The 24,342-nt window shown below is 36.7% G+C and overlaps 1 long non-coding RNA gene across 4 annotated transcripts in view; it reads right to left on the minus strand.

The window, feature by feature from the left end:
- The window catches only part of LOC122537849, a 175,424-nt gene extending 151,435 nt beyond the window's left edge, over positions 1-23,989 (minus strand). For 3 of the 4 annotated variants that reach the window (XR_006308704.1, XR_006308702.1, XR_006308701.1), the window contains exons 1-4: positions 23,813-23,989; positions 23,370-23,455; positions 22,824-22,978; positions 21,626-21,690 (exon numbers count right to left, since the gene is read on the minus strand). This is a non-coding gene — a long non-coding RNA (uncharacterized LOC122537849). Of the gene's footprint in view, positions 1-21,625; positions 21,691-22,123; positions 22,397-22,823; positions 22,979-23,369; positions 23,456-23,812 lie in introns of all 4 variants that reach the window. The other variant, XR_006308703.1, reaches the window with a different exon arrangement.
- Between the last annotated feature and the right edge of the window lie 353 nt (positions 23,990-24,342).

A 24,342-nucleotide genomic window follows, 5' to 3' on the forward strand; every position in this document is an offset into this window, starting at 1 on the left:
AAAAAAAAAAAGAAAAGAAAGAAAAAGAAAAAAAGCGTGCGGCTGTATTATTATGAATAATATTGCTATTATTATTATTATTATTATTATTATTATTATTATTAATATTATTAATATTATTATTATTATTATCATTGTCATTATTATTATTATTATTATTACCGTGACAGTTATCATCATTACAATTAATTATTAATTATTATTATTTTATTATATTTAAATTGCACACGAACAAGATGAGAAAATATATGAAATCACAAAATCCGAACGAACAGTTTTTTCATTCCTGCCACCCCTCTCCCCTATTTAGATGTAATTAATTTTACGAAACCGTGTCTCGTTTAGAATTTTCCAAAAGTAATATAAAATTTTATATCCACTTTTCTTTCTTAGACCAGTTTTACGGCTTTAATTTAAAAGTGCTAAGATTCACATAATGCAACAAGTTATATAAAATATCCAAAGTACATTGCTTTCAACAATATTACATACGTGAAATATTGGAGAGGTTCAGCGCTACGATATTAAAGTCTTTTACATTAGAACTTTTGTATTTTTTTTTCTTATTTTGTCACGTACATGTAAATTAAAAGAGAGTAATTAAACATCAAAAAAGAGAGCCTTGAAACCAATAAAAAAAAATCTTATTTTTCAACAGATTGTAGCTCAGTTTCCTCCTCGATTTTCTATCGAGATTCTATTTTCTTCAATTGTGCCCTTTAATTAGAAGCGATCGAGCGAAACGCGCAAATTTCCTACGTCTCCTGTATATGTCCCAAGTCCGCGATCCAGAATTAAAAGATCTTTCGCAGCTCGGATATGCGTGCCGTGATTCGCGCGAAGATACGCTACCTTTCATCCGTCAATGCAATCTTTTCCGAGAGAGGGACTGGGAAAGCCCGTGGAAAGATCCGTCGATCCTACGCTCTATGAACGAACAATGAACGCAATTGACACTTCTGGCCATGGAACGAGAAACGTGGGCGTGAGGAGGTGGTCGCGAATCGGCGGCGCCTTGACGTACTTTAATATCACGAACAAAGAGGATAGAATGATCGAGTCCCCTTTAACAAAGGAGGAAAGGGCAGAGAGGCAAGTTACCTGCCTCTCCTTCTCCTCCTCCTCCTCTCGCTCCCTCTCTCTCTCTCTCTCTCTCTCCCTTTTCCTTCCTCTATCCCTCTAGGTAAGGATCGTTTCTTGGAGGCACCATAGGTAATGCAGCCTTTTCCCATCTGGCTGTTGCCAACGTTGTAGCGGCCTCGTTCCATCAACCCCTCTTGTCTCTCTCTCTAAGTCCCCCTTTTCTCTCTGTTCCAGCTACCTACCACGGCTCCTCGCCACCTGTCTCCTCCTTTCCTCTCCCTCTGCCCTTAGGAAAACTCGCCTCCCTCTCCACGATTCCAATAAGGCTGCCGCCTCGCACCACGCTTTCCACCCTCTCTCTCTTTCCACCCTGTTACCGCTCTTCTGGCTTCCCTCTTCCTCTTTCCCTTTTTGTCCTCTCTCTCTCTCTCTCTTTCTCTCTCCCTGTTCGTTGGCTCCCTCTACCTACCCTCTAGCACACGGCTCAAAGAGTTCCCCTTTCCTCGGTGCTCCCTTCGTCCTCTCACGAGCCGAGGCCTCGTGCTTTTGCCACGGCATTGTTGCTATCGATTCGGTTCTGGAAACGTGTTTTTCTTCGGATATTTCGTGGCTTTCCCCGGCCACGGTCGGCTCTCTGCTCGTCTGGAATAACGAGGATTCTAAGAAACCCCCCGGAGTGTCCCCTCCCCCTCACCCCATCCTCGACCCGATCCGTCTTCACCCATGTTACTCTCTCTTTCTCTTATCATCGCGTCTTATCCGCTGCCCGAAGGCAACGGCCGATCCCGTTTGTCGCGATCCTTTCTTCCGAATGTTGACGCCTGCTCGACTTGTTACGTAGGTGAATTTCCTCGAGGTTCGACGCACCAGGCTTTCTGTTTCAACTCCATTTTCTATTTTCGGAGTTTTCGTCCCATTTGTACAAGGTTCGATTTATTAAGACACACAGTCGGAGGATTTATAGAATTTTTCACAGTAGTTGGAACATTATTCTTCATTTATGACGATCGCGTTGAATGTCGCTTTTGTCGAAATTGCCAATGGTTTCGTGAATGGTTTTGTTTATTGTGTTAGAAAAGTGTGAGACTGCCCTTAGTTGCCTGTCTGTGCATTTTTGATAACCAATGATGAAACTAGTATCTAAATTCTTAATATATGAAGAAACTAATAATATAATAATTAGGTAGCTAATATAATAACAAAATGTTAACAATTTTGTGCGTGCGATTCCTTCTTTTTCTCCGATTCGCTCTCATTGTGTTATCAGAAGAGTATCGTTAAATTGTTGCATTTGAAACGATCAAATTCCTCTAAAATGAAAATAATTTTACCTAAATTTCTTCTTTCTCGTATTTTCTAATTTAAATTTTTCACACGAATGACTGATTGTCTGTTCTTTTGATGCAGCAGCAACCAGTATCAGTGTCTCACGAGCAACTTTTTACTTCGTTGGATCGAAGTTCCAAGTTTTATAAAAATTTTATGATAAATTAACGTAATATCAATCACGTTTAATTTGACAAACTTCAAGCTTTAAATCGACATTTTCTACATCATTTCGCAATATTATTTATACAATTGTCAGATCGATAGAGATATTATAACCTTTGTCATCAACCATTTCCAACGACGTGTATTACAAACTTTTCTTTGCATATCAATTTCTCCGATATAAGTTTTATATTTTAATTACCGATGGTTCTACTACTAATTGAAGTGAAATACATCATGCAACGGTCTAATACAATTGTGTCCTCTTCAATGGACTTTAGTAAACGACTTTCGAAACTCTACGATTTTCGATGATTACGAGAAGAGTTCTTCGAAAAGAAGACTCGAATCATTGAGCTGTTTGTTCAAACAAGATCTCTGCTGATTCGTGTTCCATTATACCGTAAAACGCGGAAAGTTCTACTGAATGCAATGGTTCTACTTTTCGCCGCTGGCGATGCGATCGATAGGGGATAAGTATCGAAATTCGAGGTGATTTCAACGAACGGACATCTCTTCGCCGTCTATTAAATGCTATTAAATCAATCACCATCGTCGATAACTATATCTACCTCGCGGACATTGGTTGAATTTTTCATTTAACGTATGATCATTCAAGAATGCAAAAGTAAAGCGCTGGGAACCGAGGAAAGAGCAGTGGCAGTTTCGTGAATAGATAACAGATCGAAATAAGATATTCAGTATTAGTAGCAAAAGTTAATTCTATGAATGTCTGAGACACTTGATCAACGCCACGCTAACAAATGACGATCTTCTCAGGATGTTAAAGTAACCGCAATAATTAAAAAGTCGTCGTACCTCGCATCGTAGACGATTTTATACGAAACAACGAAGTTATAATAAAAAAATGATCTACTGACTCTGAGAAGGAATTCATACTTCTTACAACCTGTTCATTAAAATCGTTATTTTCCTTATAAAAAGTGAATGAATAGAACAAAACGAATTGTCCACAAATACTACTGATAAAATTTCAAAAAGACTGGAACATTTTACGCTTGGTTCGATTTTGAAGAACTTGATGAGGTTGAACTCGAGGAGGGTGTCGCGGCTGAAATTAAGAAGCGCCGAAACTCGGCCGGAGATTTCAACGAACGGTAACACTTTCCTCGCGGGGTGGTACGCGGTCGTCGTACGTCTCCCCGCGGCGTTGCGCGGAATTCGTCGCCTCGCCTCGTGATCCAACTCTTATCAGCCATCGACTCTCACAGTTTTGTTTCACACCGTTTCTACACCGACCGCCTACGACTTTCGTTTTCAATGGCTCGGCAGCTGACCGATTAAGGCGTCTCTAACACAGTCACTATACTATCGAAGCTTAAGTGGCGTAACTCGATCGGTCAGCGATTTAACATTCTCCCCTGTCTCTTTCTCACTCTCTCTCTCTCTCTCTTTCTCTCGTACACGAACATGCCACGACTCGTGCGTGACGTCCATTGTTCTTCGTCGAGCTCCTCGTGATCTCCGTGTCACCGGTTTCCTCCGACGGGGGAAAAATGTAAATTGCGCCATCGCACGACAATGCCTGGCTCGATTCGTTCGTCACCGCGGATGTCCATTAGGCTTTAGGGGGGTATTAAATATCGATATCGACGGTGACGCCGGCGACGATCGATCGATGACAAATCGTAGGGTTTCAAGCCATTCTTCACCCACACCCCATTGTAGCTGGAACCGGACAGTTTTGCTTCTTTCTTTTTAACTTCACCTTCGACGGGGCTTGATTAGCAGCGTGTGATATAATCTCGAGTGAATTTTGACGGGAGTTTTCTTCTTCTTCTTTTTTTTTTTGTTTCGTTTTGTTTTCTGTATCGTTTTGCGTCTGGAAGTGTCGTTCGTGAATTTATGTGGAATGGAAAAGTTTTCTGATTAAAGATCTTTAATCTTAGAATGTTATGTGACAAGTAGAAATTACGGATCAAAATTGAAATTATTACGAATGAAACCTAGGTTCGTTTCGTTTTCTAAATATTATAACAGATGTTTCACTTTGGATATTTTATATATTTCTGTGCGTATAAAAATAAGTTTTGTGTTGCTTGTTTATTTTTAGGCATTTTTAAGAGATGTTAGGAACACGTTTTGAGAATGAAGTGATAAAAATGTATGTCATTTCGTTATTGGCCCATTAAGAATTAAGTAATAATTCGTCATATTATAAATATAAATTTTAATTTTTAAAGTGAAATATGTATTAAATGAATTTGTGGAATTTTATTTCATAGTTTCAGTACTAAAAATTAACATTTACATAAATAATAAATTCATCGAAAAGAATGTAAATGAAATTGGTCCCTAATAAATTAACATACTTATATCGTGTCATTAATTACATCGTTGTCATTAACAACGATGTACGACGAATGTCGAAAAAATTTACCACAAGCAGAGGTAAAAGTAAACGATTCTAATTAGAAGTTGATTACGATCCGAAGTTCGGAAAAGACTTGTAAAACGTGAAAGAGCTTAATGGCGAGTTGTCGCTTACGTAAATTTTTAAGGGCGCAGGTTCTTGGCCAACAATTACGAACGATTTCCAGAAGCAAGCTACCAAGAATGTATTAATCATTTACTGAAAGATTCAAATAAAGTCCACGAATGAACAAAAATCAGTGAAATACCCTCTCACGCGGAGTCAAATTCACGAAAAGCATTTCTTTTCACGACAAGTGAAACGCTCGTGTACGACAGTCACACGGTTCGTTTCACCACAAAATAAACAGCACACCGTGTAGATCGGCAACAACGAATTCAACGCGAGTTCCCTCGGCGCAAACTTGGACGGCTCAAAGCCGACGAGGCACTCTCGCTCCGACGTGCAGACCTAGTTATTAACAAATATACCCAGGCCGGGATGCATATCGCGCAACTCTATTACCGGTGATCGCGGCGAGCAACCACGTTGCCGATCACGATCTAGCTGCGACTGCTGTTTTAAAATTCCGACTACCGGCAACGCGGCTCAAATTGTGTAAGAAACCAAGAGAACCGGTAGAGAATCGGAGAGACGCGGGGGACGAGGGTGGGAGGAGGTGGGGGACGAGGGTGAACGGTAGGTCGCCGCCACCCCCGCCGGCCATTGTAATTCGTATCGCGAGTCGTGCGGGAAGATCTCTTATTTTCCCGTAGTATCCAGTACACCCACCTATATCCCGGCTAGTGTCTACCCTCGTTTCAACCTTCCTCGTATCCCCTGCCCCGTCTCCCGTCCCTCGGTTCCCTCCTCGTTCCCCTTTCAGCCTTCGTCGACGACGTCCGACTCCGAGCTTCGCTTCTATCCTCTATGGAGGATAGCGCGCCGAGCTCTAGAATGTAAGGGATGATTTTGGAGATAGCTCGAGGGTCGCTCGGTACGTAGGAGTTGTAGGTTGGTGGGTGGATGGGTTGGTTGGTTGGACGGGCGCGGATGGTCGGGTCGAGACGAGTAGCGTAGCGAGAGAGTACCGGCTGTGAGGGTGAATGAGACAGGCTGAGAGACAGAGAGAGAGAGAAAGAGCGAGAGCGAGAGAGGGCACAAGGGACGGAAAGAGGCAGAGAGAGAAAGATAGATAGATAGATAGATAGATAGAGAGACAGAGAGAGAGAGAGAGTGGAGCTAGATCAGAGAGACAGGCGCGAGTGAGAGAATAAATGGTAGAAGCGCTTGGGTGAAAGAGAGAGATGGCAGAGAGGAGAGGAGGTGGAGGAGGAGGAGGAGGAGGAGGAGGTTGGAGGATGTGGAAGAGGGTGGTGTAGGTTTGTGAAACGGGGGCTGCCATTGGGATGCTTCGCCCGCGGGGTGGTTGAAAGGGTGCATGGAAGGGGGATGGAGGTGAGTCTGCAGAGTCTCAGGAGGGTGAGTTCGGCGCCGAGGTGTCGGCCTTTCTCCTCTGTCTCTCTATGTACGGCTACGTATGTACGCTATGTGCGCCTAGCTCCGTTGGTGACTGGCGTTGTTTAAATCTAAATAAATAATTTCGTCGGTTGGCACACGACGGTGACGTTGATCTCGCCGATCGGTGCGATGTTTCTCGGTTTTGGTAATGCCCGTCTTCATGCGCGCGACACCAGCAACGACCGGGGGAGGGGATCAACGCGCGTTTTCGCTTCGGAGGATGGCTCGCTGCGACTGCTGCTCGTGAAATTTTAATCACGCGTGATTTCGTCACGCGAACGAACACGCTCGCCACGTCGATCGTCTCCTTGTTTGACTCTCGCATCGATACGTGGAAACCGACACGCTGTATCCAACGCAAAATTGACTTCTGCCGATTAGGTTGACGTCGCGTTATCGGTTGAAACGTGTGATTCGTAGGAAATGAGAAGACGCGCGGGGTATTTAGTCGAATGAATATTTGGAGCGAGACACGAGGAGATAATTTACGAAAGAGAGGATGGATTTGAGAAAACCGTTTCACACAATTTTTATTTGTAACTTGATGAAATGTTCGTGTTAACGTTGCGAACTACCAAAGTGACCAAATCGATCGGTATATTATTTTTCACAAAAGTTAATACAAACGTTTTCTTATTTTCTGCCTTGATTTTCGTTTCGTTGGTAGTAGCTTTGGTGTTGGATAAGACTTTAAGAAACTTCACTTTTCATTGCGTCTGAAAAGAGATCAAACTACTCTGAACCAATCTAAAAATACAACAGATATCAATCCCGATATCTTAGTTACTAATAGTTAATCGATCCTCTGTATCAAATCCAGTTTCAAAATTCCAACTTAGAATAGAAATCTACGAAAGTTCGTCTTCTTTTTTAGACACGATATCTCTGGAAAGGAAGAAGCCAGCGCCGCGGTACGTTTCAATTACAAACGATTTCCGGTTGTGAGTAAATTTCATCGGGTTTAAAAGTCGACTTAAAGTTTGGTCTGGCTGGTGGTTGGTCGGTGCGATGCAACGATAGAGAAGAGGCAGACGCGACCAGCGAGAGATAACAGGGTCAGGGAGTAGCGAAGACGAAAGGGGTGGAGACGAGGAAACGGAGAGGGGAAACGAAATGGGGTTACTAATTCCCGAATAATGAAGGGATGAATCGCTAACCCCTCTCCGGGCGATAAAGGGGTCGGGCACTTGGGTGCATTGTTGGAGTTTTACCGTGTTTTTTCAACCACATGTCACGCATTAACCGAAACAATGTGGCTTAAATGAATGGTCCTTTGCTCCCACGGCTACGTTTTCCCCCGTTGTTAAAACGTCCCCGGTATTTGTCACGCATTTATTTCCCAAGGATCCTTGCTTTTCTTACTGCTCGCCACCCCTGCCGTTGCTCGCCACTTTAAATTCACGTGTTCGCGGAGGCAGGGAATTCTTGATGCAGCCGCGGATGAAAATTTGCGACGAGATTTCCAGTTTTTCTCGCGCGCGGAGTAACTAAGCCCCTATTTGCATCGTGCGCGTCGTGATTTTTTTCTTCTTTCCTCCCTTATATTCTCTCTCTCTCTCTCTCTCTCTCTCTCTCTTTCTCTCTTCCACCTTTTTTTTAATTAAGAAAAATTGCCGATAACGGAATCGTCAAAGTAAATTAGATTTGCAACTGACAATGAGAAAAGTAATTTGTTTCGTTAAGATCGAGGATCGTCGGACGAATCGTGTTAAATACCACATGAGCTTTAAATACTTGGTACTTTAAATAAAAAAAGATTAATTACTTTTATGAATAAACGTTCCTGATTGTCTTTCTTAAAAGCAAGGAACGTTTTATGCTGAAGAATTCGTTAGGTAATCGGACGAATTCCTCGAAACGGTTGAGTAGCTACGTTTTCGGCTGTACATTTAAATTTCCTGTATTCTCGATGCATAACCGGAATACATAAACCTGCTTTATTATATTGACTGAATAACTGAAGAACGAATAAGGAAGTAATGAATTCCAGTCGATCTGCATACGTTGAAATATACAAAATACGGTATTCACGGAGTAAAAATGAAATTTTCGTTGATACCTTCGTTATTCTCGAGGTTCTGGTTATTCATAAGAAAAGAAATATTCGTCGCGAAGAATCATCTGCCAATTTCTAACGTTCGGAGCAACGTAACGAGAAATATTCGTAAAAAATTTGATTGTTCATTCATGTCAAATTAAAAAGAAAAGAATCACACGATCATGTACGTTGAAAATTTCATAGGAAAAATAGTAACTTGAAAAGAGGTTTTTTCAGGCGGTATAAGGGTTGAAATAAAATTAAAATTAACGTGATCTTATTCAGAAATAAAATAGAACAACTATGAGAAAAATAGAACGAGAAATAGAGCAGCTAGTTATACGAACATGCACGGTGAAAATTTCTAGCAAAAAATAATGGCTTGAAAAGTAGTTCTTTTAAACGCTAAGAGTTAAACAAATGCGACTTTTTCTTCAAACTAGAATAAAACAACTATACGAAAAATAAAACGTAGAAAATTTCGAGTGAAAATTAGTGACTTGAAAAACAGTTTCTTTTTTTTTTGAAGCGGTAAGGGTTAAAATATGTTTGAACAAACGCGACCTTTTTTCGAAGTAACTTTCGTCGGAGTGAGTGAATTCCGTGAGGACTGTTTGCATGGCTCTTTATTCTTCTTCCTCCGGGGGTTTTCACCCCTCCAGGCTCGTACTCTCAACGCCTACTTATATTGTTATGTAATTTATCTTGGCTACCCCTTGTGCGAAGGAATGCTCACCCTTGGACCGCGGCATTAGCGACACCAGAGGGTGTCTTTACTTTTCACTTTTGCTAATTTCACTTCGCTCACTGGCACGAGGGGGGTCTTCATAGTCTATAGTCTGTATCATTGTACGTCTTGACAAGCGTGATTTATTCTTTCAAAAACATGCATTACAACCTATCTAGGATATTCATATCTGCCTGTTATTTCTAAAACCTGTTAACTGTGTAACTGAAATTAAAGAATGATGAATCGAACATTAGCAGTTGGTTTACTGATATAATATCAAACAAATAAAATCAATATTTACATTGATATTAATATTCTAATTAAAAAGAAACAAGAAGAATAAAATACATGAAAAAGAAATGACAAATTAAAAACTTTTACTTTTAAAAACATTTACTTCTACTTTTGTTTCAATAACAACAAAATCGGCAGAAATATATTGGAAAATCTATTTCAGAATAAACTTCGATAATCACAATTTTAAACACTGAAATTAAATCACAGTCCTTCTTTGAAGTGAATTTTCTTTATTTAATATATTTAAAACACAGTCAACAGGTTATTCTAACATGCATTTAATGAATATTTATTGAGAATAATGATATAGTGATTGGGAATATTTATTGAATATTTACAAAGAAATCGAATTGCAATACTTTATAAATAGTAATAAAAGATATTTTAGAATTATGATGAATTATTATATGCGTTTCGTTGGCTGGTTATAGAAATTTTACTATTTCATTATTTTACATTTATTTCTAGGATTTAGTCGATCGTACGAAAATATCCTATTATATAGCATATTGTATGTATTGTATTTTCCGTGTTTCTTCATTTAGATGAAACTATATTTATTCGTGCAAGATTTGTAAAAGGGAATTAAAATCATTGATGATGTATAAAAAGGAAGCTACGCAAGACAAAACATGAAAAATAGTAAAAAGGACATTCGATTTTCTTCCTGACCTAAAATAATAATAAAACCTATATCTCGTTACGTCGTGCTAATTAAAATTTTCCGCTGTTGAATCGTTTAACAAGCACAAGGAAAGCTTTTCCAGGGTAGGTACTATAAGTACCGGTTACTCGTCACGTAAGTATCTTGAGATTCAAAATTCTACTTCAATTTTCTTGTTTGTCCTAACAGCCAAGAAAAGGCTGGTGTTCAGGCGCTCTTATTAATATTTACTAGACTTCCTGCTGCAACGCTATCCTAAAAAATATTCGCCCGACTTTTCCGTTGTAACAACGAAACGGATCGCGAATACCCGGTAAAAAGAAGTACAACCCAGGGAAACCCAATATTTTAGAGATTATATTACGATAACAAAAAAGTAATATTAAATTTCTTTTCTTATCATAACAAAGAAGATAACGCAGATACTGTATAAAGTAGGATCTCTGACCGAAAAAATGTGTTACGGTTTTTTCTAGTTTCGAGCGTTATACTGACTATGGTAGCATACCGAAGAGATTCTACTCGAAGAAAATGTAAGTCAAAAATAGAAAATAAAACGTTGCCAAGCGAGATTTTGTTTCACGTATTTTCCATTATTTCTAATATTTAAAGTCAATTTTTTCAAAAATTTCAACCTATATTCTCTTCCCTTCTTTATTATTTATATTGGGCTAAGTATTGAATTGAATTAAATTAGTTGTAAATGATCGTATTAAAAGTGATTTTAGAATATATGTGTATACAACGAATAAATAAAAATTACACACTTTCAATATTGAATAATTTAATTCAATTCCAATTTATAATTCACGCTAATGTATCTAATGATCTACATAACCCAAGAATACCAACATGGTATTAATCCTCTACAACATCTCGTGTAACTTAAAAAGTTACATTATCTGTATATCCACATTTTCAAAATAATTTATTTATTTATTTTCCTCTAACGATATTCCAGTTATAGTAGATTAAAAACTCTTCAAGTCTCATTATCAAAAATTCTTTTCTCCTCCAGCGTTCACTAAATGATATCAAAAATTTTCTTTTTAAGCATACCACGTGTATACATGGGGGACGTTCTTGCGTCATTCAAGCAGTCATCAAAGAACCCGGGTTCCAACTTAACATTACAGTTCATATGATAGCGGTAGGTGCGCGTAAGAAACGTGGCTTCGCTACGCAAACTTCTCTTCCTCGCATTTTTCTCGCCGCGGGCAGGGAAACCTATATCTACGCGTCATCCACTCTCAAGTTACCATCTCGACTTTCCACTACCTCAGCTGGTTCCTTCGCATTTTTCCCCTGGATTTTGCTTGCCATGGAATAACCCCGTCTTCAGTGATAATGCGTATGGGGATTCGAGCTGACGTGCAAACTACACCATTGCACAGGGGGCTTGCTAATATTTTTTAAGTTATTAGTTTCTTCTTTCTTTCCTCTTTTTTCTTTTTTTAATTTTCCGTAAAAAGTCGAGACAGCAGCGTCTGCTACGATATTGCATTTAACGCGATCTCCAAAGTTATTTTATGAAATTAAATTTAGAAATTTTGTAGTATGTATATTTGGTGCGATGTAACATCGCTAATGAGAGTGGGCCAAAAAAAAAAAAAAGAAAAAAATTTGAAATAGTTGGTATGACACAACTTTGCCCCATTCATTCTTAATTAAAAGATAGCATCGGCAATTAGTGAGATCCTCCATTTTCATAAATCGATAAGTCATATAGTAGTCAGGTAAATGAGAACAGATCTCATTTGTCCATCAGGTAGTCCGCCCACATAAATTTATAACAACGATAAGATTACGTTCAATATCGTATACAACATGTAAATAAAAAAAAAATCAGTTCAACTTCCGTGTTGCATTTCGTTGGTGCTTAATGAATTAATGGAATATATTTAACGTATCATACTTTGCATATGCAGAATGTTACAGAATTGGAAATTTAATACATCAATAAAATTATGCATTATAAGAAACGTGAAAAATTGTATGTAATTTTAAAATATTTCATTAGTTTGTGTTTTACGCGAATATCGTTAAATATAAGGCACAAATTTGCATACCTACTCCCGAGTATCGAATAGTCTAACTCAATTCATATTATACTAATGCAATCACCGGTGATCTAATAATATCGACATTATATCGAACTTTAGAGGAATGGTATTTCCGCAGAAATTTCTATGTATATGTAAATTTTTAGGAAAACAGAATCACTATTTAGCGATTAAAGATCGAAAAGATTCAAAGCTTCTAAAAAAATTAAGGAAAAGAATTTACGGTCAAAAGTTCTATTAAAAAGAATCCGAAGGTTAAAATCACCTCAGTCTCATTACGAAAAGTTTGCCAAGAAAAAGGAAAAAAACCTTTTCATATTCTAATCTTGATTACATCACGTGTCTACGTACTTTTATTAAACTCTTTTCCATAAGTTCTATCGACTACTACGTTCAACTCTTGAGCTAGCTCCGTTTATTTCTAAATCACATCTCAGTTATGCAGATATCTTTCAAACGCTTCCACCCCGCTCGAAACTCGAAACTCGAAAAGAGAGAGAAAAAAAGTCATCACTCGTTAGACGTCTTCATTTCCCTTTACGAATGCTATTAAGCGCGCAAGTTTATCCCCCCCCCCCCCCCCCCCGTTGATACGCGCAACCGAAGTTTTGCCCTATTAGTAATTTTGAGACACCTCGCGATTCACGTTGCAACGGCATTGAGGAGGAGGAAGCTGGGCGGAAATGGAAGAACAGCGCGCGGAGACACGAAAGGATCGAAACAATTATCCCTGACAGTTTTTGCGCGGCGTGAGACGGGCAGGCAGGCTGAGGACAGGGGAGGCGGCGGGAAGGCATCTTTCCGAGAGCACATGCCATCCGTGCGCAACATAATTCGCCAAAGTATCCGTTAATGAGCATCCAACGGTAATTCATTTCATATTTATTCTCGCGATGGCTGCTAGCCTTGTTCGTCAACGCAACAAAGCAAGCCCCCTATCCAACGCAATGCATTCCCCTCGAGAATGCATCGCGTCGTGCACCTGTGCTGTTGCTGCTGTTGCTGCCGCTGCTGCTACTGCTGAGACTGCGGCACCGTAAAGCGTGGAAACAGAGGACGCGAGAGAAAAGACGGTGGGCAAACGAATGGGGGAGAGAAAGAGCCGGAGGAGAGACGGTGCAACGGTAGCACCGGCTGGAGGAGCAGGAGGAAAAGGAGGAAGAGAACGGACGATCCCATGCGGAGTAGCACGGGAAAAGAGAAAAATAGAGGAAGAGCGAGAGAGATAGAGAGAAAGAAAAGAGACAGAATGAAAGAGGACGTGCGAAGGGTAGAGAGGATAGGAGGGCTTCACGTAGCACTTTTCCTTGTATTACTTAGCCCAGGATATAACCCACCGCGGCGTCGGTGGTGCCTATATCTCAGCCGAGGAAAACCACCCTCCGTGCGCGTATCTCCCCCCCCCCCCTGCCTTCCCGCCCCATCCCACCTTCTCTCTGCCACACTCTCTCTCCATCCACCTTCTGGCAGCCCGTTCTCCCTCTGAGCCGTACACCCCCCTCGCTTCCCAGTCCAGCTATCCACCCTCCTAGTCCCCGACACACTCTATGTTCTCCTCTGTTCTCCCCCCGATTCCCACCCATCGACACCCACTACCATCCACCCGTTTTCCTTCCTCTCCTTCTCCACCTCTTCCTCCTCCGCCTCTTGCACTCTCTCTCTACCCACATTCACCCACCTCCCCCCCTCACCGCTGCCTTCATCCGTCGTTCCAACTCACCCCAACACACCCCCTGCTGAAGGTGGGTGCGCCCTACTGGCGCCTGAATCATCCCGCCCGAGGCCACGACCAGGGCGAGCGGACTGCGGAGGACAAGGGGGAAGAGAACGTAAAAGAGAAGGAGAGAGAGACAGAGATAGAGTGTACCGGGGGGTGGCTGACTGAGCTAGGGTTTTGGCGGTAGAACGGTGGTGGTGGCGGTTGCTGCTGCTGCTGCTGCTACTGCTGCTGCTGCTCAGGAGGGTGGCTCAAGAGAGGAGGTGTGGAGGAGTAGATGAAGGCCAGCGGGTGGAACAGGAGGAGGTAGAAAAGGAAGGTAGCCGGGAGTCCGGGAGGAGGTGAGGAGGGTGATTCGTTGGTTGGTTGGGTTGGCAAGGGAAACGGGGGGAAAGGGAACGAGCCAAGAGAGAGAGAATTCGAGCGCAAGGTACGTACCCGTGGGGTTGAAAGGGGGCGTCGAGTCGTCGTCGTCGTCGTCGTCGTCGCCGTTGCCGCCGCCGTCGTCGTCGTCGCCGTTGCCGTTGCCGTCGTCGTCGTCGTCGTAGTCGACGTAACCGTAGGAGGGAGAATATAGTCGGTAGGTAAGGGGAATGGGACACGGAGGTGGGGGTTAGAAGAGGCCGAGAGGGTGGCTCCAGCAGAGGGGTGTAAGGCTTCACTAATTATTTTTTGTCGGTCGCACGACAGGGGTGCGACTGCCAGCAATGACTGAAATTAAATGAATGAGCACCCGGCAGCGTTCCTCGGCTATACGAAGAAATGAGGCCGACGACGAGAGACAGAGACAGAGAGAGAAAGAGAGAGAGAGAGAGTGCGAAGAGAATCGAGGGAGGATGGAAGATCCTTAGATCGCTTTTGGCGGGTTTTCGATGGGAGGGCGGAATCCCGTCAAGGTAAAGGATTATGAATAGACTGTTCATTTTTCTCGAGTGTGAAATTATTAAAGATGGCGGTCCGCCGGTGAACAACTTCGATCTCCTTTTTACTGACTGACTCTGTGTGCGCTTTTACAGGTACCGCGCCAACTTTCGTCCAGTTCCGAGCAAACGACCTCTTTGTTTGTCTACCCGTTCTTCGCTTGCCTTCCGATGCTCGTTTCGGTCTCTCCTTACGATCGAATGTCGAGTGAACGAATTTCCGGACAGGCCGGCATCGCGTCCGTTACTATTATCGGCGTCGATGCAAAAAACTCAGATGGCTTTAAAATGCAACGACAGGACAGTTGCATTGACATTGTTCAAAAATGGAGTTATTGATAAGATTAATCTTACGTCGTATTTTTCCATTTTTTTTTTTTTTTTTTTTTTGTTCATAGGTCAGAATTGTTAAACTAGAATTTTATAATATCTAAAATTGCACATATATTCACTTAAATTCAATATCTGCACCTCTTTATGCCAGAATGAAAACAAAAGCGAAAAATTCAACTAAATTTGTCAACTGTACTAAGGAATTTTCAAAAGAGAGTATTTTTACATTTGACGACGATCGTGTGTTCGATATTTGGTGGGAAAGGCGAATATGTGAAGTGACTCGTGCGTAAGGAAAAGCTGAGTCAAAGACCAAAAATATATCGCATCGCCTACTCGGGCGCTTGTCATGGATTCAGACTAACGAGAGTTTCGTGAAAGAAACTTCTTTTCCTTTTCCATAGAACAAGCGATCGCAATGCAAGTAAAGTCAGTAATCCCGATTTGTGTGTCAACGAGCATTGCGATCAGAAGATGCATTCGAATTATCTTTCGTACCCTTGGTATGATAAAATTCACTACCATTTCCACAATTAATAATTTCACCACTTCGATTAAACGAAAAATTATTAAAGGTTATTAAAATGATATCAATATCAGATTAAATTGGATATTTTAAATAAAAGTATGTGTATATTTATCTATATTTTTATATCATTTTAGCAGTTTTTACTTTCCTACTGCAATGGTATAGAGAGCTAATGTTTTAGCAGACTTTAATAAGAACGAATTTTAGAAAAAATGAACGTATTTTTTCATACGTGCATTTTTACTTTTATATATTACAAACTTTTAGACGTTTCGCTATTTTTGAGACCTATCAATCTATGTTTAGCTATAGCTCGAGAGCTGCTATTAATCATTGTTAAAATACTGTCTCTAAATATCGATAAATTTTTGTATTGACATTTTTATACCTATACTATCGATTATTTTTTATATATTTTTTAGCTACATTTATATTCTAGATGTAATGTGAAATAGACTTAACGCGCAATGAATAAATGAAATCATTTGATTGTATACTTCGTTATACATTACCAAAGCATAAAAACTATTTACCGAATTTGACACTTTGCGATTTTAAAAATTAATGAGTCTTGCTATTTAATGAATGTTCTAATAATTACATAAAAACATCGCGAACGCAGCCAATCATATTATTTGCTATATAATCTATAATTGCATCACATAGTAATGTAATTAATAATTGTATATCAAGTAATAATGATTACGTGGGTTCCACCGCATGGGGTTTGCTGCGCGTGATCTCATTTTCATCCTTCTTTTACGTGTAAGAAATTATTCATTTAAAACATCAATTTATGAATAAATTTTAGTTTGTGTGGGTTTGCAACATGTCCAATTACTTGATCATCATGTAAAATAAACAACAAAAGGGAAATATCAAGGAAAATCGATGTAAAAGATAATCTCGGAGATAAAATTTAAGTGATATTAAATTTTAATTTATGAGATGTAAGTACTTGTGTCACTTATTATTTGTTTTTAATTATACACAAGATGCTGCTGATGAAAATACGACCATTTTTATGATGATAATTTTCAAAATCTTTTTAATTGCATGAAATGATCCACCAATATCAGTGGAAGAATTATGGGCATTTTATAATCGCAACATTACTTGAACAAACACGATCATTTATCCACGCAACGCTAATTGTAAATGAAAAAATAATTTGAATAATTACGATGGAAAGATATCGCAATACTAATTTTTTTAGATTAATTTGATAATTTGCGATAATTCATAATGCTACAAATTAAATTACAACTTTACGTTTTTCTAATGCAACTTGTCTAATTCAACAAAGTAAAAGAAAATCAAATCAACACATTAATATTTAAGAAATTTTCAATGAAAAAACAAACGCGATCAACATTATATTCTAATTCTAACTCAAACCAATTTTTATTTATTTGCAAAATTTCGTAACTCTAATTCAAACCGATATTAATTAATCTCAACATTAATAAAAAAGCCGCGGTTTGCCCAAAATAATGTTGAATCGATGTATATATATGTATATATATAGGTTAAAAAATAACTACAACTATTACGAGCATAGTGAACAATGACTGTCCATTCTCTGGACGGATTTCCCATCCATAGGATGGAAAGCCATTAGTAGTAGCCCTCTTCTATGGCAATTTACCGGGCCTCTTCGGCATGGAGCCTCTTCTTTCTTCGGGCGCAATGCCCACTGAAACTTAGATCTAGGTTCGAGATTCTCTAATCGCGACAATGTATATGCAAAATATCGATTGAAATATCCATCACGCAATCTCAAATTTGATTTCCAAAAACAGATCGGACACGCGAAAATGGGCCCACCAGAAACTATACTAACTTGCCCGGTCCTACCTACTTATAATTACATACAGGCACACCAGAAACTCTACCTGCCTACCAAGCCCCTCTATATTTAAGAAAATAAGCAAAAGACAGGCATATCAATTCATTCATTCCACGGGTCTCACACAGACACTCGGGCGCAGACCTACACTAGAGAGGACGTCCCGGGACGCCTCCGACACCCGAGTTTGGCACACAACTTTCACACTCTAATGTACGTACCATTTTCCTGAAATCGACTGATGATTGTTAGTGATCATTGCGTAAAATTTGATGAAACATAATGTGCTAGTGTTACATTTGCGTTATGAATCAATGATCTGCTATACCGTATCATATAATAAATGGAATAGAAATTACGTCAATGCGTATTAGATGATATTTATATTTAAATTCTTCACTTTTCAGTTTTCACAGATTTTGAAACAACACAAATTTGCCATTCACTTTTTCACTTTTTTTTTTTAGCTTATCTTTCGACATCTCGATCATTGTTAAGAATACACTTTTAAACACACACATTTACTAAAAATTGCATTCATCAAATTGCGAAGAAAATTTACATTATTAGCAATGCACTTACACTGTATAAAACATATATGACATAATACGATAATCCTTCAACATAATAGAATAATATACACAACACAAACATAATACAATAAAATTAGCAACATCCAATATTTTGCGAGAATGTCACTTTTTATCAAAAATTTCACTTTTTATCAAAAATTTCATAAATAATTCACTGTTGAAAACACATCACTTGTACTTTATGGATTGACGTTCCAAAACTTGTATTAAGACAATCATCTTGGTTCAGTTAGTGAAATCATAGATGTTTTCATATAACACTTTATAACACCTTATTCAACAATTCAGAACTTCAACAACATTTAAGAATTTTTTAACAAATTTGTGTAGCACTGACAATAGTAACTTGACCTTAGTAAGATAACTTAACATTGATTTTATAGTACTGAATAGTTAACGACACTTTCACAAATTAAGCCTGCTACAACAATGTTTCGAAAATCACAAAACAATAATAATACAAATACAAAGAACAATATCACTATACATTAAATATAAAATACACATGACAATAATTTCACTATACATTAAATATAAAAATACACACTATACATTACATTAAATTACAAAAATTAATAACTGAATACACTAATAATGTAATAAAAAGACACTAGTGAAAACTTGAATACACTAGTAATGAAGAAACTTACTGTCACAGAACTATATATGGCACTTGTTTGAAACTTCACTTGTAAATTGTAATTCTGGCAATTCAAACAACACTTCTTGACTTGTTAAACACTTCTACTGAACTGATTATTTGAAGCCAAAAGAATAAATGTAAAAGGCACAAGGGAAAACAAGTAAGTCGATTTGTTCATCACTGCAATGGACACAGTAAAGTCAATAGTATCAATACATCAAATCGTATACACATTGAACTATATATGAAACTTCAAATCGTATACACATGGAACTTATTTGAAACTTCACTTGTAAATTGAAATTCTAGACGACTTTTTGACTTGTTAAACACTTCTACTAAACTGATTATTCGAAGCCAAAAAGATAAATGTAAAAGGCACAAGGGAAAACACACATAAGTAAGTCAATTTGTTCATCACTGTAACGGACACAGTAAAGTCAATATTATCAATACATCAAATCATATACACATTGAAGTATATATGGAACTGATTTGAAACTTCACTTGTAAATTGAAATTCTGGACGACTTTTTGACTTGTTAAACACTTCTACTGAACTGATTATTCGAAGCCAAAAGGATAAATGTAAAAGGCACAAGAGAACACACGTAAATCGATTTGTTCATCACTGCACGGACACAGTAAAGTCAATACTATCAATACATCAAATCATATACACATTGAACTATATATGGAACTTATTTGAAACTTCACTTGTAAATTGAAATTCTGGACGACTTCTTGACTTGTTAAACACTTCTACTAAACTGATTATTCGAAGCCAAAATGATAAATGTAAAAGGCACAAGGGAACACACGTAAATCGATTTGTTCATCACTGCACGGACACAGTAAAGTCAATACTATCAATACATCAAATCATATACACATTGAACTATATATGGAACTGATTTGAAATTTCACTTGTAAATTGAAATTCTGGACGACTTTTTGACTTGTTAAACACTTTTACTAAATTGATTATTCGAAGCCAAAAGGATAAATGTAAAAGGCACAAGGGAACACACGTAAATCGATTTGTTCATCACTGCACGGACACAGTAAAGTCAATACTATCAATACATCAAATCATATACACATTGAACTATATATGGAACTTATTTGAAACTTCACTTGTAAATTGAAATTCTGGACGACTTTTTGACTTGTTAAACACTTCTACTAAACTGATTATTCGAAGCCAAAATGATAAATGTAAAAGGCACAAGGGAACACACGTAAATCGATTTGTTCAACACTGCAACGGACACAGTAAAGTCAATACTATCAATACATCAAATTATATACGCATTGATGTAATTTTAATTCTCTTGTTCGAAATGATATGATGTAATAAATTATTAAATTTATCTCAATATTCGCAATAATATTAGGAATAAAAAAATATGAGATTTAAGTGATTAACTTGAACTTGAATATTTTTTTCATAATTTCAATTCTTTACGAATTTAGTTTACCACTAGCATTTAAATGTAACTCTGAGATAAAAAGATATTTGCTATATTTAATCGTATTTAGTATTGTTATAATATATTTATGTAATTTGTTAATATTTTAAAATTATATTGATTTGAAACGACGCAATTCCACAGCCTAACCACACACACACACAATGTGAAAAATACGTCGTGCACAATACACTAACGCATCATCAGTCGCTGAGAAATAATTAAGCTTATAAACTATTATCATCATGCCCTTTGCCTTTCTCCCACCCAAGTAGCACCTGAGCACGTGAGTGGGGTCCTGGCAATGAACGTGGAAAGAATTAAACCTGAAAATCCTGAGCTAAAAAGATAATAATTAGTATATTTATTTTATATATATTTTAGAACGAGCTAATTTATTTAGTTTTTTCCATGTTTCAATTTAATGAATTTGTTGAGATGCTAAATTTGAATGAAAAAAATTTAATAATAAATATATTTGTTAAAATAGAGATTAAGATAAATAGAGGCAAATAATAGATATCAAATTCAATGAATAATATTAAACTTTAATATTAAGTGAAATGTTAATGAAAATATCCTCAGGTGATTTCTTCATCAAAGCACATCTTTGATAACAAGAAAGTAACTTTCAAAACTATAACTTTGATTCTGAAATTTACCTGTCGCGAAGTGTCTTCTTGCATATAAAATTTGATACATTCTTGGATAAAATTGTAATATATTTACATTCCATATTTCAAATTCTATTAAAATTTCTGAATATGCAACTCAAATTCTAAAATTGTTCCAACAGAATATTATATAAATTATTATCGTACAAAATAAAATAAAATTTATGATTATGACAATTTTGATATGTATTACGATAAATCTAATTATAAATTTTTATAATATTCGACTTTACCACTACAAAATACTCAAATAGACTCATAATATTGTGATTTTCATATTTTGTTATATTTGTATGTAATTTTATTTTTGCAAGTAATAATATTGAATTCTTTCTTTAGAAATAACTAGTGAATACATATTGTGATTTTCGATCATAAACATATATACTAATTATGAATATCATATCGTTCATATCAATTATTTATATTATAATACTATATAATAGAAATTTGCATTAGCATACTATGCAAGAAGACCTATCCTGAGCTAATAAATAAAACAAGTATAATAGATACTCGCAGTCACTATGCTCGTTAAAAATTCTACATAATACAACCAGTCACTCGTATCGATTCAGACCTTTCATCCTACGATATGATTGAGTGACCAGAAGAACAAAAATATACGACTCACGATTAGATGTGAAGAACGTTGTCACAGATGCTGCAATAGCTCAGAAGTCGTCAGGTATGAAACATCTGCAACAAATATTAATGCTTGGTTTCAAACACTGTGTTGACTAAGATAATCAAAAATTAATCTTTATTAAACATAAAATTTTGATAATTATTGCAAAGTTCTAAAATTGGAAATTCGTGATTACTAAAGATATTTATAATTTAATGTTAATGTTCAATATTCCAATTGAAGCAAAATACAAAAAATAGAATTGATTGAACTGAAGTCTGCAAGGATAATTTTTAAAAATATTTTAAAAATATAATAGAATTTTATTAAGCTTAGAACTTTAGTTTAGTAAAATCTAGAAATTGGAAATCTGATAATAGTTCACACAATTATATTAAATATTTTCATTCTATAATTCAACATTAAATCTTCAAGACTTTATTTCTATAAAAATTAATAATAATTCAAATAAAATATAAAAATTAAAATAAATTAAATATTTACATTCTTGTGCCTTTGGAGAGGCTTTATCCTCTTGAGCACTGACTTTAATACCGAAAACGAACATTTAAAAAATATATACGTAAATATGAAAAAAGAAAAATAATAGACTAATGCCCGCTTAGGTAACAATCGGCGAACAAACACTGCCTCTAATTTCGCGTAAATATAATTATTATAATTAAATTTAACGAGAACTATTGTACTCTGAAGAATATTAAAATAATAATAAGTACTGATTCTACCAACTGCACTACACGTCGTCATGAGTGTTCACTGAAAAATAAAAATTGCATTAGTAAGAAAATAAAGAAAAGTATACAAATATTTTATTTTCATATTTTACTACTTTCTATCAAACATTTGTTTGAGTGTTATTTATACAAAATGTTATTATTGTCAATATTATAAAATATTTTTGAATAGTATCAAATATTTGGAGATATATAATATAATTGATTTCTATCGTGACTATTTGCATTAAAGAATATTTGGAATAAATCAAAGTTTTTCGATTAAATATGTTTGAAGAGACAAAAACTGCACGTGTTCGTAATGGTATTAAATCAAGAAACAATAAAATGATTATTGACAAAAGTCAAAAGATGAAAAATGAAAGTATTACACACGAATTATGCATTGCGAAATTCCGAATCAAATACATATGTATCATAAAATAAGTAATCGTATATTAAATCATTACCAATGATCCAATGAGAAAACGCAGATTGCTTTCGACGCAATAAATGAAATATTAACGAATCTTCGAAAAAAACGATCAAATTGACTGTTGATCATCATGGCGTCCATATTTGAACTCCTATTCCTTCCATATGCATCCCGCCATTAACTAATAACCTGTACAAAAGAAAGCCAACAATTATATATAAAACTAATATTGATTATATTAACAAATAAAACAATAATTGTAATTCAAGATTTATCTTAAATGTAACTAATATAAGCTATCGACGGTGGTAATAACGAAATACATATCGAAATATATATCGAGGAAGAAAGAACAAAGGCAAAGAATCAAAAGATTATACAATTTTGTTATAATAATATTTAATAAATGAACAAATGAATGTATGTTAATTAAACGAACCTAATTTTACTGTGCAAAGGCAGGAAAATAACTATGAAAAGAATTATTACGTAGTTAATAGGCGACACGACGCGACGCGAATAGATACGTGTTTACGCTTCGAGTTTTGACACTTGAATGTCTCTCTATATCGCATCTTACCTTGAGAATTGGAGAGGGGATGATATTTGTTGTTAGTCCAGCGTCAAGTCAAGCGTTTGTACAAGAGTTCTTGGAAACGCTGCGCCCTAAGAAAATGTTTTCAACACAAAAACAAACTCATATAATCCCAAGAAGTAAATTTACTAGTCTGAGAGATTTTAAAGAAGGTTAAACTGTATTCAACAATGGAAGGGAATAGAGTGAAATTATATTTCTACATATATATATTTTACTTCATTACTGTACATTAACGTGTATAGACAAGTAATTTTTTCTCGTGTCGTGTGTTTTCAATCACTAATAGGATATTTTTTGTGCAAATATTAATAAATATAAAAAGATACAGCATTTTTAATGTAGCGATTTTCAGCACGAATCAACGTACGTGATCGATCGAATTATTAAAATGGCCGCATTGTTACACACGACAATTGCTGACTTACTTTTTTGAGACTTTTGAACATCCTTCTTGTATCTAAGGTTCTGCTTCATTATTCCATTATTAATTATTGGCATTTTACACTGCGTGTGCTGATCAATTCCCTAATTTCTGTCATATGCTATTAATTATTTCACAAAATAATGACTGATCACATACATGCAACACCTGACGCCGCATAAAAGATGATACTGCGTTTTAACACTTGTGGCGCTATGATCGTGATGTTCAATGATTGATCGATCAGTCGTGTACAAAATCGATTTTCGATACAGTACGTTTGTACTTTGGAAGTAGCATTTTTATTATTCGCGTGTGAATTAATTGTTAGTCGCGTTGAATTTTAATCGAATTTCAATCGAATTTAATATATTAGGTGAATAATAGATTGGTAACAATAGTGATGTGTAGTGTAAAAGTAATATATCAAGATATGTGTATTACTGTTTGACATCTTTGATGCCTGAATAACCTCACTTATGGACTTTTGAAGAAATTCAACGTATAAAAAGGTAAGGGAGAATACTATTATAA

Source organism: Frieseomelitta varia, unplaced genomic scaffold, assembly GCF_011392965.1.
Source record: "Frieseomelitta varia isolate USP_RPSP 00005682 unplaced genomic scaffold, Fvar_1.2 scaffold_934, whole genome shotgun sequence".
In the NCBI taxonomy this organism is placed as follows: domain Eukaryota; kingdom Metazoa; phylum Arthropoda; class Insecta; order Hymenoptera; family Apidae; genus Frieseomelitta; species Frieseomelitta varia.